Consider the following 8,932-nt stretch of genomic DNA (forward strand, 5'->3'; position numbering starts at 1 on the left):
CTCCAACCCTCCTGGACCCCCATTTGCTCTATGTTCTTGAGTTGCATCCCTTCACTAACTAGCCTTCTAAGCTTGCTAAAGTTGGCCCTTCTGAAGTCCAAGACCTTAGCCCCACTAATTACTTTACCCACCCTTTGCTGGATAGTGAACTCGACCAAGTGATGGTCACTATCTCCCAGGCTACCATGAACTTGCATGTTCCCCACGAGATCATCCCCAGTTGCTAAGACCAGGTCAAGCAAGGCGCTGCCCCTGGTGGAACTAGACACCACCTGGGTTAGGTGGAGGTCCTGCACACAGTGTAAGAACCTCCATGAGTGGCTTGTTTTGGCTGCCTGCTCCTCCCAGCAGATATCTGGGTAGTTTAGATCTCCCATGACCACCGCCTCCCTCACCTGTGTGGCGTCTGCTAGCTGCCCGGAGAATACATCGTCTAGCTCTTGATCCTGATGAGGAGGCCTGTAGTAGACCCTCACAACCAAGTCCTTCTCCCCTGGCTCCCCCTGGATCCTGACCCACAATGCCTCGGTGTTCCCCTCCTCCACCCCCGCCTTAATGGTGGAAGACGTATACTGCTCCTTAACATAAAGTGCTACCCCCCACCTTTTCTCCCCACTCTGTCACGCCTATACAACCTATACCCCTCAATGCCTACCGCCCAGACGTGTGTAGAATCCCACCATGTCTCAGTTAGTCCGACTAGGTCATACTGGGTGCTAGCAACCAAGAGTGCGAGCTCTTCCTGCTTGTTCCCCATACTCCTGGCGTTTGTTGGATGTGATTGTCTGGAGCATCGGTACCCCAGCAAGGGTGTGTCATATCTGGGGGGCCAAGTCATCACTGTCCCAGACCACTGAAATGCTGTCTCACACTTTGGTTTCTGTGCTCTAGGATGGCGGTGCTGACCAAGTCCTAGTGCAGGGACCAGCTGCTTTCTGCTGCTCTGGATCATTCTTCCAAAGCTGCTTCTGCTGCAAATCAGCCATTGGGGAAGCAGAGCAATAAACCATGCCAGTTACTAGAGATACCCAGGCAAGGGGGAATCATTCTATGCCATTGGACATTTGTAGGCACTGGAGATTTCAGTGGAGAAGCTGGAGCAGACCTACAAAGGGTGAAAAGAATTAGGTTCCCAACTCCTCCCTTTATGGCTGGCAGCCCTGCTCAACACTTATAGCTCAATGTCATAGCTCGCGACACTTGTCCTAGTGGTTAAAAATTATGCAAACTTGGCCCCGGCTACAATGCCAGGCCTGGGACTCCAATGGGTGAACAGATTCCTCAGAAGAAAGCCATGCGTGGGATGCTTTGGGATAGTACCAAGGACCCCAAAGCTCTGCCCAAACTCCCCCGCTCCTCCAAGGGCTCAACTCTTATTGCTGCACAGGTAGTCCTGAGACCGCAATGTCCAATGTGTTGTAAACAAATAAAGCCCCATAGCAAACTGTTGTATCTAAAAATGGGGAGAAGTACTGGGAAGAGACTTTAAAATGCACAACAGTAATATAGAGAAGTCAATACCGCTCACCAGCCAAAGGCTTAGCTGTGAAATATGGTTTTCTTTCTTCTGGCAAGTTGATTTAAAGGCAGGATACTTCCAAGGCAAATGCATGGGACAGCTGCACTCACAATGAGTCGTCATCAGGGATCCTGGTTTTCTCTGATATAAAAAAAAATCCCCAATTTTTGGATTAAAAAAGTAACCCTGGGTCCACATTTTTCCATGATTTAAATGAAACACCACTTATATATCTTTCATTTTAATCATGGAAAGATGTGGATTTGGGGTTACTTTTTTTTAACCAAAAACTCGGGATTTTTTAAAAATCAGAGAAAACCAGGATCCCTGGTCATCATGTGACAGTCTGAACCCAGAACAATGTCTAATATTAACCCAGGTGTCTGGGCCGTGCTGACAGTGCAGACCATGTTAACCCTGGCTTGGGCTTTGTCATCCCTTAGAGACTAGACCTCATCCAGAAGTCAATTAATTTGTGATGTCTTCCATACAAATAAATTGAGTTTTTCTACCTCAGTCAGAGGAAGGTCATGCTTTTAAATCCGAAGATTCCTCATTCAGCCTCCTGAGATGAGCCAGCCCAGATATCACTAAATAAAGGGAATGAGTGTACAGTGTATGGGAGACCTGATGGACCTGGACAATATTAGCTGTGTTCTATATTCTGTATTCTGCCCTTCCCCAAAGCACTTTACAGGTGGCAAATATGCACCAGAATTCTTCCATTTCCCTCCCCACCTCTCCCGCTCCTAGTACTTACCAGCTCGGAGTGGCTACAGCTCCCTGTTGCAGCCACTGGGGACTGCCCAAATTGTTCAAGCTCTCCAAATCTTTGTCAAAGATTCAGAGAGCTTTGACTTGATTCGTTAAGATTCAGAGAGCTTTGAATCGATAGTTTAAATTGGTCCCCTGATTCGATTCGGATTCAGAGATTCGGCCACCGAACCGGGCCGAATCTCCTCTGAATTGAATCACCACCCGAAGCTTCGCACAGCCCTACTCACCAGGTCATCTAGAGCTTAAGGCAGGATCATTCATGACTAAGCCATCCCAGCCAAGTACCTGTCTAACTTGCTCTTGAAAACTTGCAAAAATGGAGATTCCAGAATTTCTCATGGAAATTTCTCATAGTCTTATGACCACCCTCAAAATCAGATAGTTCCTCCTAATCTCCAATCTGAATTTCCTCTGCTGCAGCTTGTGGCCATTACTTCTAGTCTTGTCCCCTACAGTCACAGAGAAAAGTACATTTCCATCCTTTGTAATCACACTTCAGGTGTTTGAAGACTGTTATCAAATCTCCCCCTCAGTCTTCTCTTCTCCAGACTACATGACCCTAGTTTTTTCAGCATTTCCTCATAAGTCTTTCCTCTGAGGCCCCTCATCATGTTTGTTGCTCTGTGCTGGACTCTTTCCAAACTGTCCACATCCTTTGGAAAGTGTAGGCCCCAAAACTGGACACAGTACCCCAGGTGATAATGACAGAAAGTATGAGTATTAAGGTGGTCTGGTAAAAATGTTGTTGTTTATTATGTCAATGTCAGATATAGGCAGAGTTGTTTTGATCCCTATGTATTGTAAGAGAAAGACTGGACACCCTTGGAGCTTTGCACTAAGCCTAGGGGATACCATAGACTAGTTGTGCCTGTGTCTTACCACCAGTATGCAGAACAAATGTCAGTGGCAGAGTAACAAGTAGACTAAGAGAAACAGTAAGGAGGGAAGTATGTTAAACACGGGCCTGACTGAAGATTTGTTGAGAAAATAGTGCAGCCTAGTCACATTAGTACCCGAACTGGACTAAATGATCCAGTTCTGCATTGACTTCTGCAAACTAAATGTAGTATCAAAACTTAATGTCTATTGGATGCCTTGGATCAATTAATTGATACAACAGCTTGGAAAAGCCAAGTACATAGCCACACTCAATCTGCAGGGGTATTGACATACCCCCTTGCTTCTGAATCAGAGAAGCTAACTGCATTTACAGTACCTTGGGGGCTCGATCAATTTAAGACACTCCCTTTTGGTCCCCATGGTGTCCCTACCACCTTCCAGTGCCTAAATGGATAAGGTTCTGCAACCCCATTGCATGCAATGGCCTACCTCAGTGATATGGTGGTGTTCACCGGCACTTGGAAGGAATATCTTTATCAAAACAGGGCTACAATCCCTCAGGCTGCAGACCTGATGACAAATCTGACAAAGTGACAGTTTGGGTGTTGGGAAACTACAGTTTTGAGATATGCTTTCAGGAATAGGGAGATTAGACACCCTTACTGGCAAGATAACTGCACTGGTGGAGTCTCCTGTGCTCAAAACTAAAGGGCAGCTAAAGACCTTTCTGGAGTTAGCCAGCTATTACTGCTGCTGTATCCTTCAATTTTCAGCACTTACCATCTTGCTGATCAACAAGCTACATACAACATCACCCAAAATAATACAGCGGTAGCCAGCACGCATCTTGGCTTTCAGAGCAAGAAAGCAAATTCTATATACCACACCAGTATTACACAGCCTGGTTTTTAGCTGGGGGCTCATCTTATAAATGAATGCCTCAGAGTGATGCTTAGGAGCTATGCTTTCTCAGGACTTTGAGAATGGAGAACCCTTGGTCCTATACATGGGCTGGAGACTTCTTCCTCAAGAACCAAATCATTCTGTGATTGAAACTGAGTGTCTTGAAATAAGATGAGTGTTCAAGGCCCTCTGCTACTATCTTCTTGGGGCCCTTTTACTATAGTCATGAACCAGGCTGCCCTGACATGACTACACTCAATAAAGAAAGCCAATCAATCCCCAGCTCATGCATTGGTACCTGGCACTGCAGTCCCATTTATTCAACCTCCTCTGTTGCCCTGGAGCAGCACATGCTAGTGCAGACTTAGCAGATGTTAGGGACTGAACATGGAAAAGGGAATCTCAGACTTTACTCTTGTATGTTGAGAAATGTAGCAGAGTAGTCTGGCCCTTTAAGTGGGGCAACCAGCTCTGGGGTAGGAGCCCAAGTGTGAGTGACTAGCGAGGTAGTCGAGCACCTGCAGATCCCTCACCAGGTCATTGCCTGTGGCAAGGACCAAATCCAGCAAGGCATTTCCTCTGGTGGGATTATGTACCTCCTGGGTTAGGTAGAGGTCCTGTATGCAGGCTAAAAACCTAGATGAGTGTTTAGGCCTGGCTGATTGATCCTCCCAGCAGATGTCTGGGTAGTTTAGGTCACCCGTGACGACATCCCTTGTCCTTACAGCCTCCATGAGCTGACCTGAAAACTCCAGGTCCAGCTCATCCCCCTGGTGAGGAGGTCTGTAGTAGATGCCCACTAACAAGTCCCTTTCCCCACATCCCCCTTGCATTCTAACCCAGAGTGCCTCAGTTTGCCCCTCTTCTGAACCGATCCTGATCATCAAGGACATGTACTGCTCTTTAACATAGTGCGGTACACCCCTCCCCCCCTCCTTTTCTCCCTACTCTATCTCATCTGTACAACCTATAGCCCTCGATGTCTACTGCCCTGTCATGAGTAGAATCTCACCAGGTTTCTATAAGCCCAACCAGGTTTGGGTTTTTGCTAGCTAGCAGGAGGGTGTGTTCCTCCTGCTTATTCCCCATACTTCTAGCATTTGTGTAGAGGCAATTGAGACCTCCTATGGATGTTCGTGCTGCCCTCTTGTTCCCAAGCTTGCCCGGGCCCTTGTCACTTACCTGGGTTGTTCCTGCTCTTCTCACCTGGCTTGACATCGAAGTGTCCTCCTGCACCTCTGCATCCCCATCCCTCAATGAACCTAGTTTAAAGCTCACTGTACGAAATCAGCCAACCTGGAAGAGAAAACACGCTTACCTTTTGGGGAGAGATGTAGCCCGTCCCGCCCTAGCATGTCTCCTGCATGGAAGTGCAGGGTCATAGTCGAAGAATCCGAAGCCTGCCCGGTAACACCAGCTCCAAAGCAACCGGTTGACCTCTCCGATGCAGGCCTCGTGGTGCCATCCGCATCTGCTCACCGGAAGAACAGATGAGAAAACCACCTGTGCTTCCATCTCCCTAAGCTTGGCTCCCAGAGCCTTGTAGTCTCTCATGACATGGTCCGAACTACTCCTGGGCACGTCATTAGTGTCCACATGGATGAGGACCAAGGGGTAGTGATCAGAGGGCTGGATGAGGTCTGGGATCATTGCCGTGACGTTCCAAATCTGAGTTCCAGGCAGGCAGCAAACCTCACGTGCCATGGGATCTACAGGGCAGGGGGTCAGACTTGAAGATCTGTTCAGGTCCCTTCTGACCCTAGAAACTATGGAACTAGCAGTTAAAAGCCCAAGTGGAGAGAGAGCAAGGAGCTCAAACTGGAGAAGGAGCAGTTTGTGGCCAGGAGGCAGACTAAACCCCAGTGGAGATTGCTTCTAGGAAGGGCCAGAGCTAAGATGGCCTCTTTTGCTGCCTGGAGAAAGGCTGAAGATTTGTTTTGCTCATTTGTTTGGATTAAGGGTTACAGTTTGTCTTATGGGCTATTGTTTGGACTGGCTGAGGAGTTCCAAAGGGGACAAAGCCTGCCTGCATGCGAGCAGGCCCACCAACCAATTTACAGCCTGGTACAAATTGGTTGCTCCTGAAAGACAATTTACTCTTCTTTAAAGTCTGGAGGAGCCAGGCAGGATTCCTTGTCAGGCAGGGAGGAATCAGCAGAATGGAAGAGCATCTCACCTTCCCTTCAGGACAGGATGGCAGGAAATCAAAACCTGTCCTGTAGGCCCCTTGCAGTTAATGCCTGTGCCTGAAACAACTACAAATGCTGGACTCTGCAACTCCTGGCTGCAAAGGAGTTCTCCAGCACCTGTTGCTGTTTTGTGTCTGGCTTGGGCCTCATATCCTTATCTCTGGCTACACACATGCTCCAGTGATGCAGCTATTTATACTTCAGGAGAATGTCGGTATCAGCTTTCTGCAGCAGGGACATTCCAGGCAGAGGCATTTCCCCCCACAGGGCTCCAGCCTCAGCCTGGAGATCCAAAAGGCAATGGAGCTTCTGCAGATCCTATATGGCAGCATCTTTAATCCACGTCAGCATTCTCACCGGATCTGTCCTGCTCATAGCCAGCATGCCACACACAGAAGGCTAGTCTGAACTGGCAGAAGTGTGGGAGGATTCAAAAAGGGATTTGAGATTTATATGAATCCTGAGAGCATCCAGGATTGAGTTAGAGAGGATTAAAGAAGTAAGAAGGATAATAAAGCCTCACATTTCAGGGCAGAAGCCAACCACCCATGAGTTGAGGTTACTCCAGAATTATCCACCTCAGAGCTCCCTGCACCTTCCTCTGGAATAGACAGATGTGCTGGAGACACGATGCTGAGTTACATGTACCCTGCACTAATCCAGTCTGGTGATTCCTTGCTCTTTAAAGAAATGAGAGACAGGGGTGCTTCTTTTTAATCACCACTAAGTACATATAGAAAATACTTTGTTGACTCCTTGTCTACCTCTAAGAACTTCCATGAACTTTGGTCTCAGTCAAAGACAAGCGAGCAAAACCCAAATAATAAAGATGTCCTTGCTCAAAGCAGCACTGCAGCAAAGTGAATTGCTTGTGGGAAGGCACTGCTCAGTCTAGTTGTCCCAGTACCTGCCCCTGTGGATTCCTGCTTTATGTGTGAGTGTGTTGTCCTGTCCAGTGACATGGTCACCTCCTGCACATGGGACTGCAGAATCCACCAGGGAAAATACCACTGGGGAATTCAGAATGCCTAGTGCAGTCCCCGATGGGGCATGGTCCTGCCCCTGCAACTGTTCTCACCCTGTGTCTCAATGTCATCACATGCAAGATGAGCTTAATGATAATGTTCTAGGTTGCAAGCTGTTGGTTGGGTTTCTTAGAGTGACAAGGCATTTGTAAATCATTCAGCACAGGATGTACCCTCTACAAGTGCCGAACAGTTCATTGCTACGGTTATTGTTGTTATAGTAATACCTAAGGACCTCACTCAAGGATCAAAGCCCCGTTTTCTTTAGCACAGGAAAAAAAGTTGAAATGTGGCACTCATAACCTGTGTGATGGAAGCAGGATGTATTTGGCGATGTCTTTTCTTGGACTAGGCAAATAGCTGGGAGAGACATTAATTAAGCTCTGGGCACAAAACGTATTGAGGAAACTGACCCAAGTAAAGGCACGTTGGGCCCAAAAGCTGACAAACACCTCTTTCCAATTGCACAGTTGGCCTAATACAGATTGAATTTTATTAGCAGATGTTTAGGATTGTGAATCCAAAAAGATGACAAAGCCAGTAGGGAAATACAAATCGCCCGAGCAAGGGACTAACATTAGAGGGATGGGGGTGAGGAGGGGAACGCAACTAGGTTACAGAAAATATGGTGTTAGCCAACTAAGCCTGGGGGTGGGGGAACAGATTGAATTTTTTATTACCAAACCTTGCTTCCCAAGTGTTACCTAGCCCAACACAGCTACTGCAGCACTGTTCCCAATCTCCTGTATCTGACAGACTGGACAAAGTGGTGATAGTCAGAGCTGTCCCATCCCTGGTTTACAGATGGGCAATTGAGGCAGGGGGAGGGAAGTAGCTTTCACACGTCACGCTGGGAGCCAAGCAGACCAGGGTGGAGGGCCCCAGTGCCTCGGCCTGCTCCTGGGAACAGTCCTGACTCGAGTGACGTGCCGCACGGCTGCAGCACAACCGCAAGGGGTTTTGGACGCCGAGGTGGAGAATGCTGGCTGGTGGCACTGGTGCCAAGTGTGCAGCGGGCCTTTGGAGGCTGGCTTCACGCTCACCAGGCTTTTCTCTGAGCAAGCGCCTCCCCTCCTGCTTCGTCTCCAGGGCTGCGTTGGCCTTGCTAAAAGGCCCCTGTCCCCGCGGGCCAGGCCCTTGTGCTACCCCCGAATGTGGGGCAGGCTTTTTGGGCCTGAGCATCACACAAGCTCCCGCTCCTTCCGCAGTGACCCTCCGCTGCAGCCAGGGACAAAAGTGGTGGCTTTGCCAGGACCCGCTCTGGGAAGCGGCAGCCCGGCCCTTACTGCAGCGCCTCAACGGGGGCGGGGCTTTTTTCCCGCCGAAGGGCCGGAGCCTGGCGTGCGAAGCCCAGGCCGGCGCGGGGGGCGGGATTCGATCTGACACTCCAGCCCCCGTCGAAGCGCCGGCTCGATGCTCCCCGCCGCCCAACACTTACCCCGAACGGACACGTCCGCTAGCCAATAGGGTGGCAGCATGCCTGCGCGACCCGCCTCGCGGAGGGGCCTGGCCACTGCGCCCCGCTGCAACCAATGAGATGTTGAGAATGCGCATCCCGCGCGCCTGAGGCGGGCCGAAGAGGAGCGGCAGGGAACTCTCCCAATGCAGCGAGAGCCTGCTCAGAATGGAAGTTAAAACGGCCAATAGGGACACGGCGGGCTTGTGACTGGCAGGGGGGG

Source organism: Alligator sinensis, unplaced genomic scaffold (assembly GCF_000455745.1).
Source record: "Alligator sinensis unplaced genomic scaffold, ASM45574v1 scaffold444_1, whole genome shotgun sequence".
NCBI classification, from domain to species: domain Eukaryota; kingdom Metazoa; phylum Chordata; order Crocodylia; family Alligatoridae; genus Alligator; species Alligator sinensis.